An 11,317-nucleotide genomic window follows, 5' to 3' on the forward strand; every position below is an offset into this window, starting at 1 on the left:
TATGTAGCACCAAGGGGAGATGAAAGTAGAAGTTAATTATTTTCTTATGGTTGTCTTCTCAAAACTGCACATCCATAGATGACTACAAGATGAAGCAAGTGGACAATGACAGTACCTTGATCACTTTGATTGTTCGAATTAAGCCCCCTACTATGCAAGGGGCTTCTTTCGATTGTGGGCAAAACATTAAGCGTACTTTCATTGCTTATTGGAATAACCAATAGGAAAATTACAATATTCTTGTGGGTCAAGAAGAATTGCCTACCTACTTCTACTCTTATAGCAATCATGCCCACTAAGATGTCACAACCCAAGCACCTATTCTCCTCTTTGATATGCCCTACAACTCCTACCCTCAGCTAATCTTCAATCATGAACTTCCACTACTCTTTTGTGGCATTGCACAAACTAGAGGGGGCTCTGCTATCATGGACAGATGTAGAACACAACCACCACCTTGAACATATTGACCACATTCAATGCTTATGCAACAATAAAAAACAACATTTGCATGAGCATTGAGTGGCATGCACAAGCATAATCATAAGCCATATCACCAGCCTCTATTAAGTATTAGGACTTCTTTAGAAAACAATGGAGAATTACTACTTCTTTCATAGAAATCGCTACAAAAAACATCAATAAGTGTCGTGAAGAAAAGATCCATGTCAATAAATTATAGCTATAAGCTTAGGAAGAGCGATGGAGATGCACAAAAACAAATAAGAGCAATTTTCTATAATTCATTTTATCTCATCTTGCTTGCAAGGTTTTGCCTATGCTAGTTGTCAATCTTCTTTGATTGAAGTTTAACTTTTTGCTGCCTTATCTTTCACAATTAAAAAAATAATGATTTTTGAGTCAATTTCCCATACCTTATTTGTGTAGAGCTAGCTAGTTTCAATAATATCATAACCCCTTTATTGACAATGGTGGTAGCTCCACTAAATGCCATATTACATGGCCTTAGTAGCATAAGATGAGCCATTGATCATTAGAGCATGGTAAATATTTGTGGAGAGGATGCATCTCTCTAAATCTCTAAATGTTGTTGCAAGCATGACTAAGGGACTTAGGTAAGTCTACATCTATAAGCTACATCCATATTGGTAATTGAAGAGAGGCTCAAAGATTTAGCCGATGCTCCTTACCATGCACTCTCAGGTGATCTCATATCCCCAAGCAAGCATAGATACTCAAAATCTTTTTGGAAAGAAGTAATTAATGACACATTTATGTGAAGTCAAGTTTTATATATTCAAGTTTGCAAAGTACTATAGAATAAGATAATGCCTCCAATGTGTTCGACTTTGACAAAGTCTCCAACGTGATAATGATAAACCTTCTTTGGTGTGCCCTTCTTGCTTACGTTAAATTTTTGAAATAGCACACCGCTCTAAATGAGGACACACAATCCAACACTCAATGCACACATAAAAGAGAGGATGATAGAGAACACACAGAGTTGGCTATACAAAATGTACACTTTCTATCATACCAAAAAGATGAACATGATACTATATACACTGAACTCTATCAAAATGTACAATATATACAAAAGGTCCACTTTCCATCATACTAAAAAGATGAACATGATACAATATATACTAAATCCTAAGTGGGTTGCCTTAATTCCATAAGGGCTATTCACATAGGAACTCAGGATCCCTTTTAGACTCTTCTATCCTCCTATCCATCTACCCACGTATAAAATATGTGAACATATGTAACACCATATGTACATGAATGATGACTAGCAGAATGATCCATACTTTAACACTCTCCCATCATTGGATGGTCTCTATGTCATAAGTCACAAAGAGATAGGCCGAACTTGAATTTCTCACACTTCTCACACTTCTCACGCGATAGTCTTTTGTGAATAAATCTATTGCCTAGTCCTCAGATAAATAATGAATTGGCTGAATAGTTCCTTCCTTCACCTAATGTCATATGAAATGTAGTAAATGTCAATGCGCTTTGACCTCTCATGATCTTTTGGATTCTTTTCTAATGCAATGGTACTCTAGTTATCATATCACTACACCAAGAACCTCCAAGAGCTTTCTAAGCCATATTGCTTCACATGCACACCATGTAAGAGAGATATACTCAGTCTCTATTATATACAATGCCATGGTGGCTTGCTTCTTGCTAGACCAAGATAGGGTAGGCCAACGTCAACCACCAAACGAGACTCAAGGAGAAGGCCAAAGTGTTTCAAACCTGCAGGATTTTGTTATAATGTTAGGGCATCAAAAGTGGAAGTACAACTTTTGCAACCAAGTCTTTACAGGATCGGCCATGAGGATAAGAAACCATTTGATTGGCGATGAAGATAAACTAATAAAGAGATGTGAGGGACCAAATGTTGAATCCGTTGCTGGCATCTTGCAAGGCATTAACAATGCAGAAAGTTGAATAACTTGTGTATGAGTTGAATATGTAAATGAGTGAGCATTTACTACGTGGAACTATTGTAATGAAATTTGACAATGATTTAGACCATGGATGTTCTTAATCAATCAATTGTTGGTTCCTTGCGTATTTATTTGAGTCTTGATGTTTTAGATTGCTTGTAGCATGACGAATGCATTTAGATCCTTTGAATAATTGTGTTATAGAATAAAGATTGAAAAGTAGAAAGCGAGAGAGAGAGACCCATAAGCCACCACATGCATGTAAGAAATGCTAGCTACTGCACTAGTGTGTGTGAAATACCGACTTTTGTGTACAAAGCATGATGTTACGAGAGATCATAGTGCAGATAGATGCTTACTCAAGAAAGAGCGAGATGTGGAAAAAGTAAATTTGCCATCCCACGCCTAGGTCCCTAGGCAGATTACATGTCTATAACCATCCAATTATGTCAGAAGGGGGCAAGACGATTGGATGGTTGCTCCATCTCGAGGTCTGGTGCACTAACTGAATGTTGGCAGAATAAGAATGAGGGAAATGATTTCTCCATGTAACACATATTTGGGAAATAAAAGTTTAAGATTAGAGAAATGTTTTTATACATGACAATTGACAATTTTGCACATTATTGATCTATTGAAATGTGCATACAAATTCCATGAGCATGGCTCCAGAGAAACAAGGCCAAAACCTTGTAAAAGCTCGAGACTTTGATACGCTCATAATTGCCACAAAGTGGAGATTAACATCTGCCACGAAGAGTACACATGTTCAGGAACTCGTATGCGCAAACATTTCCTCGACGACCCTCAAAGACAAATTGAAAAGTGTAAGGGCCCGAGAGTGGAAAGGGTGACTGCCGTCTTGGGTGGTCAGACAGCAGCCCGCAGTGCAAACACGATTGTGGATGAAATAGTTGCACATCACCATTCTCAACTTATAATTGAAGAAAGAACCATGGGTCTTGAAACCCCAAGCGAGCAATCAGCGACTATGGAAAGTTGTTCGCAAAGTATTTTTCCCTTCTATTTTTCTTGCACCTGATAGGTTCTAACCCTTTCTTTTAAACCTGTTTTAAACTTGTTCTTGATATATGACATTTACTAGCCTTGGTGTGAGGGAAGAATGCTTGGATACCTATCACCCATTCAATAACCAGTAAAGTTATAACTTTCGTTATTGTCTGGTTAGTTGGCAGGTATAGTTCCTTCCTCCTCGAATAATTGACATCAAGGACACAATTACCGTGGCTACAACATGACTATTCATATGTTACAACATGAATATTCATATGTTACTCCAAGTGTTACTTTTTCATCAAATGAATAACTTTATCTTTCTCATTTTTTATATAAATTATTACAGCGATACGTCGCGCATGCTCATGGAGCCGAGAAAAGAGAAACAATGATGTACGGGCAGCAAATGACGTATAACAGTGACCTTTCTACCAAAGCTACACACGATTACCTTGCAACAAGTGACAAAGACCACATAAGTAGGCAAAATACTCCAAGAAATTACAAAGCTAAGTAACAGAGATGCCACACAGTACATGGAGCTGGGGATCTTGCAGCAGAAGGTAAGGATAGTGAACAAAGATCTATGCACCTCCTCACAACATGATTGCAAGCACCAAAAATCTATAGGCGTGTAAGTAACTATCGTAAATATGCAATCCATAGTGAGTAGTTAAGTAGTTAGCCACAAAGTCTCATTTCATCCCTTTCCATTCTAGGATGCGTCAATTTTACGAGCAAAAACCTATGAGCAAGTTTATCCGAGCGTGTTTTTCAAGAGATTTTTAAAAATGTTTTTCTTTAGGAAACATGGTTTTTACACTTTTATTTTCACTAGAACTAGATCCCTTTATCATAAAAATATACAGACTAGTCACTCATTCATTTTTACACAACATAATTTTCTTATTTAGAGACATCCCTTTGTACCCCTATTATTACCTTAAAAAAGTGTTGATTCCTTTAAGAAACATTCCTCATAATCACTCTCAATGTAATAATACTATGCATATATAATTACTTATTAACACATTTATATCATATGGCAATATCTTTTTAGTGTTTTTATAGCATATTTATGGACATGTTTCTAAAGAAGTTTAAATTACTATAAATAAGTATTAACTTGGGCTTATATATCACTCTCATAAAATACATGTAATATTTAATACTATATATGAAAGATTTTCCAAAATATAACTCCATAGATGTGCTCAAATGGGGTGTTCCGATCAATTTGAGTGGTTGAATGACTATATTTGGACATTGGATATGAAAGTTATGTCACTTTTAAAAGTGCTGTCCAAGGTAGTTTCGCCAGCAAAACTACCTTGGGAGACTTGCTTCAAAGGGGTTTCGCTGGCGAAACTACCTGGATGGCTTGCTTCAATGAGTTTTCTTTGAAGAAACTCTTTCATGAAGATAGGTTGAGAGAGGGTTTTCAATGTCACCCCCTATTAAGTAAAAGTTGTAAGAAGGATCATAAGGGAATTTTCATAGAGAAATCTACTCTACATGTGGGTTTCTTTAAAAGCCATCCCATTATGCTCTCACCATTCCTACAGATTCACCTAAAGATTTTTGTATAAAATAGGCATTGCTATAATACTTTGCATATTTCTAAGTGAAACTATGTTTTCTTCTGATCGATTTTTGCCATATTTATGCATAGTTGGAAGCTTTTTTTTTCCTTCGCTCGGACGCTCGGAAGATTTCGCTCAGAAAATGCTCGTCCCCTCCATTCTATAATTTCCATTTTGCAAGCTCCCACCGGTGTGTGGTTGAGAGTGCTTTTTAACACTTTTGGTAGAGGGAAAGTGAGGTCTTCTTGCATGAATATTTCCCATACACAATGAATGCATTTGGGGCAAGAGGTTAATGCAATTTTGACACGGTTTTTTAATACTTGGAAAGTGGCAAAGGCATACATGTTGATGCACTTTGGCAAGTTGATGTAGTAAATGTCACTTGGTATATGCCATTGGTGATGCATTTTGGATACATAAGTGAGTGGAAAATGCATATACTTTGATGTTCACTTGAATGCCAATATAGTAAGGCCATATACATGCAGTAAATGCATTTTGGGGACACTTGAAAGACGTTTTTAATTCTCTGGTATGCAATTTCCAGGAAGCGGTTTATGCATACCATTTGGCTATGCATGTGTAGAATCCCTCACTCTCAAACTTGTCCATTTTTGTTTTAGTAGCCATAGGGAAGGTCTTACCAGTAATGGCACTGTCTAATCCCTTTTTAAAGACTTAGAAAGAACCATCACTATACAAGTTCATATTGCAAGCAAGGAAATCCAAGAAACCAAGATTCTTTGCATACTGATAGTAGTGAGGGACTTGAGCTTTGTCTTGAAGCCTAGTGACTTTTCTATTGATATATTTTGGATCTCTCTTCTTCTTCATTTTCCTAACATATGGAGTATTGCTAGAATTACAAGAAGAAGGCATTTTATCCAAAACAACAACCTTCCATGAGTACCAATGCTCAAGCATAATAAAAATACTGAAAAATTCAAAAGCCCCATGCCACTGTTGACTTAGTCAAATATGAAGACCAAAGAACTCTCAAAAACTGATTCTAGCAACAAGCAAAGAGTGGAGGTCAAAATTCAAACTAATCAGAGCAGCTCCGAGAGGGCTTTCATAGTAGAATGAAAGGTCTATTACCAAAGAAAAGCCAATAGGAAGCTTGGGCAAAATGCCGCATTATGTCACCCGTGTCAAATCGAGGGATCAAGCTCTCCTAGTCACTAAACATCCTAATACAACACTAATCTAAGGAGGATGCAACCTAAGTGCAAACATGATGAAGAGAGTGCTCATGACATGTACCTCAAGTTAATTAGTTTCCAAGATAGATTACGGACTCATAAAGAGAATCTTGAGATAGTGCAAAGTGCTTGATTTTTATATTACTTCAAATGAACCTCCCTTTTATAGGTGAGGGTACTTACATCCATATGCTTGCTCACATGTGGGATATGTCCTCCATGCCATGTGACAACTTGCCCTTTACTCATACCTTTGCTCTACATGTGCTCATGGCACCACAACTCTCAACACCTCCCCTTGGTGCCATGATCCTTTGGCTACTGCAAGGTGGTTAGATGTGAGTTACAAGATCAAATCCTCCCCTAGGTGCTTTCATAGCTACTCTCAGGTGGTTAGGTTTGATTTACAAAATATAGGCAAGGTTGGCAAGGTTTTTATTTCTCAATACATTCCATGGATGTCACCTTTTGGCTCATGGCTTGATGACGATGCTATGTTCTTCCATGTGCCTCGATGCTTTATGTGTGGATGCCATTCTCTGTGCTATGGTCATCTCATGCACTTGTGCTTTTGGTATGCTTATTGCATTCATGCGTCACTTTTTCATTTGTTGCAAAGGTCTTACCATGAGCGTTTTTGCTTCAGTGGCAGTGTCTAATTGCTAACAATGATTCTAATCTGACAAGCATGTAGAGCTCAAAAAGACGATCACTTTTCCTTTTTGGAGTCCAAATTCTTCCTGGATTGGAAGTTACGGCTTATCAAAGTTTCTGTGAAGAAGAGGGCCTTTGATGATGTGGCATAGGGATTCACATGCTGAATTCCAAACTGTGCTTGGCAGGGGCTATGTGCTTAGGTGGCACTTAACTAATCTTAGCCTAAACATGATTATTACTGGTGAGTTAACTTAATCATGGTTTCTTTTGGGTTGCTTGACCATTGACCGGGTTGAAGTGTGAGACCTGGAGAACTAAGGTAAGATATGGTGACACGGTGGCTGGCTGTTGCTGCTAAAGTAGGTCATCGATGTTGTGAAGTAGAGATGTCCGAGATGCTACAAGCCATCACTGTCGGCGATGATCAGAAGAGAGCCGTTGGAGTCCAGTGCATGGAGGCACTAGAGTTGCTGAGCTTTGTCGGTAGTTCGTAGAGGTGTCACTTGTGAAGGAGAGGCTCTGTTTGGTTGAAGATCGTAGGTTTAGAGACTGGCTTGATAGAGAGGCTTGGCAAGGCACTTGGAGTGTAGTTATGGCTCGTTGGAGCTGTTGGCAGCTGAGTTGATAGGCATTGCTTGTTGCCAGGCTGATGGGCGTTCGGGCCGATTTGTTTGTGGCTTGCACGTTGCTGAGGTCGCCATTGAATCCGAGTCGCTGTAAGAGCTGTTGATATGGCTTGAGTCTGCTAGGTGTGGAGCGATGCTATGAAGGAGGAGCACGTGAAGGCATTGGGAGCTAGGCTATCAAGCCAGAGGAGAAGAAGAATAGGAGAAGAAGAATAGAAGGAATTGCTAAGTGTATAAGGGTCGACTTGGGTCCTCTAGTAGGTTTGCACTCAGCTTCATTCCTCTTGAAATCATCCAAAATGTTTCCCCTCCCTAAACTTGTTCGCCTCCATTTAGTAAGCCCTAGTCTTCCCTCATTCCTTCCCCAAGATTTGATGAGCTTTGGATTATGGCTCCTATCAGGAAATCGTGGCTTGTCTTGGGATATCATTGACCTTGAAGAATCGCACTGTTTCGCTTAAGTTTTTGAATTGAATTCCTGGTTTCTATTTGTCCTCAAAAACCTTCTAGAACCATGTATGATCGTGAGCTCAGCCGGAGGATTGTTGTAGCATTAGCTTTGTGGCTTGCTTGAAGCTTTGGAGCTACAAGTCTCCAAGATGGTAGAACATCGGCTGTTTGATGCCCGTCTCTTCTCTTGGAATAGGAGGAGAGTAGATCTCTATCTCACAAGGGATCTCTCTGAAGAACCTCACAATTTCTTGTCTCAATGGAAACACCTCTCTCTCATGGATGGAATGGATAGAAATTCCTCTCACAAAGAACACTCAAGAACAACACTCTCGATCTACAACTAAAAAATTAAACTAACCTAGGAGAACCCATGAACTCCTAATGTAAGCCTATAATTGATCTAGGAGACTAGACCTAAGCTCTGATACCATGTTAAATCGGGGGATCAAGCTCTCCCAGTCACTGAGACAACATCCTAATACAACATTGATCTAAGGAGGATGCAACCTAAGTGCAAACATGATGAAGAGAGTGCTCATGACATGTACCTTAAGTCAATTAGGTTCCAAGATAGATTAGCTTGGACTCATAAAGAGAATCTTGAGATAGTGCAAAGTGCTTGATTTTTATATTACTTCAAATGAAGCTCCCTTTTATAGGTGAGGGTACTTACATCCATATGCTTGCTCACATGTGGGATATGTCCTCCATGCCATGTGGTAGCTTGCCCTTTACTCATACCTTTGCTCTACATGTGCTCATGGCACCACAACTCTCAACAACCCGGTGTAACAGTAGCAAGTCAAACTAGTTTGCTATCATTTCTCTTCAAAGAGACTAGTTTTCACTAATTTCTCCTCAAATCCAAGATCATTATAGCTTAGATTTGAACTGAAGACTCCTTATAGGGTTGCCTAACTCTAGCTAGGAGTATGTGAAGAAATTTCAATAGACAGAGAGAATAGGTGGGTAGGTCGCCAGCATGAAGAATGACGAATGCGGGCAGTAGGAGCAATATTCTACACAATGCTTTGGGGTGGGCATGTGCCTATTGAAGCAGATCTCATGCAAAAAGATGTTAGGAAATGGTGCAATAAGGATGGTGAATTTGGGCCTCCATTGTCTAGGGAAAAAAAGGGGAAAATGGAGAAGAAGATGGAGGTGGGGAAGAAGATGACGACATGGCAGTTTAGGGGCTCTAGAGGCTCAAGGAGGTCAAGGTAGCTCTAAAGGAACATCAATGGAATCATGATAGAGACAAGAGCATAAAGGAAGGTGTGTACTTTATTCAAGGGTGGAATGCCCAATATATAGGCAATCGATACAATGCATGTGCCCAAGAGAGAGCATCTCCAAATCCACTAATTTCTCCATTGATTTCTCAATCAGGTCCATGAGTCTCTCAATCACACCTACTAGAATCTTCTACCACCTAACCTAGTCACACTAACCACCATGTGGTCACACACAAGCACACACTAATCTTGTACCCCTTGGTATAATCCCATTACATCAATTTGTCCCAACAATACATGCCTACCAGTTCATTTAGCAATTTGGAGGGCCTAGATGCATTCCACCTCCTATTTAACGGTGTGCATTTGCTAGTCTTTGGAGACCCTTGGATGGTCTCAAGATCCAACAATGCTAGATGGTCACATCATTTGGTCCATTGGATGTGAAAGTCCATCCAATGGTCATAAATAGAGGTAATATGGGCCAAAGATACCCATGGGAGATGCAATGGTGAATCCAACGGTGCACAATGGGCAAAAGTTTGCAAGAGTAGGATTAGATTTAGACTGGATAATCCGTGATTGGTGCCAATGTCAAACCATTGATCGTGTGGCGGCGGCTACATTCAATAGGCATAGCGTGCCATCACTGTGTGTCAAAATTGCAAGGCTACATCCTACCAAAGCCATTAGATCTAGTCTTGATCTAATGGCCCAAACCATCACATGCAACATGGATTTTGAACCGTTATATCTTACAAGATCAACGTCTATAGTGGAGTCACATTTTAGACCCTTGATCCTCTCCTTTAATCTAATGGCCGTGATTACTTATATTGAGATTTCAAATTTCCCTTTACCATCATGAAAGGGGGAAAATGTGTGACAATCCTTTTGTCCACCAATGAGGAGGGAAACCTCCTACATCCTTTAAATGCTTGAGCCTCCTCATTGGTGGATTCTTGATTTTTGGAGTAGAGGAAGAATTAGGCCCTTAAGCTAAAGGGCCCTTTTTGAGCCCACATCTCCCCTAATATGGAGAGGTAGGATAATTCCTCCTTAACCCTATTGACATACCAAGTGGCCTAAAAGACTCTAAGAAACCATCCTTAAACTATCCCAAGCCCCAAGCTAGGTAGGATAATTCCTCCTCAACCCTATTGACATACCAAGTGGTCTAAAAGCCTCTAAGAAAACCATCCTTGAACCATCCCAATCCCCAAGCTAGGTATAGAGCTTAATGCATGACAAACCAATCACCAAAGTTCTTCTTATAATGGGCCAATCAAGTATAGGCTTTGGTGCATCACCTAATCACTACTATGCATTCTACCAAGTCATAAGGCCCCCCTTCAAAACTTAATCTGAGAACAACCACCTCGTGAAGGTTTTTCTCCAATGGTCCTTTCCAAAAGCCGAATGGGAAGAAAATTAAAATTGAGAGAACAACAACTGACATGGCTACTACAACTAATTCATAGAGAGGCACTATAGTAGATAACCAAAGCAAGAAGACACTACGATAGATAATCTTGAATACTAATGACATAGATAACCTAATTCAAAATAGGTGTACCATTATCAAAGGCCATAATAATCTAAAATATCCAATCATCGTCCATGACTGCAGCAAGGTTGGCACTCTCATTCAGAGAAGATTCTTCAACTGCACAAGCTCTCACTTTTGCATCCTTCAGTCACTTTCAACAATGCTCTTCTATGTGTCCAGGCTTACCATAGTAACCACAAGCCTTCTTTCTCTTACTATTATTCCTTTCTTTGACACCAAAGGCAAGTTCCCCTACTAGTTGGAGGGATTCTACATGCCTTTATTCACTGAATAGTAGAGCAACACAATCCATGAAGCTTGCATCATCAAGTCAAAGTATTCATACCAGATCATTAAACTTAGGGGGCAAACTCTTTAGAAGGATGGCCTTCTTGTCCTCCTCAACGACTCGTGCAATATGTAGGCTTTAACAAATCCTACATACAATTAAGGAAAGCTCCTTTATCCTCAATTTATTCCATCTGTAGATTGAACATTTCTTGTTTGCAAGTTGCCTTTAAATGCTTCATTCTCACTCCAAAGAGTGTCTCCAGTATATGCCAGTGCTTAGC

The sequence above is a fragment of the Dipteris shenzhenensis genome, chromosome 2 (assembly GCF_047967505.1).
Source record: "Dipteris shenzhenensis isolate YYH24624 ecotype China chromosome 2, Dip_SZ_1.0, whole genome shotgun sequence".
Lineage (NCBI taxonomy): Eukaryota > Viridiplantae > Streptophyta > Polypodiopsida > Gleicheniales > Dipteridaceae > Dipteris > Dipteris shenzhenensis.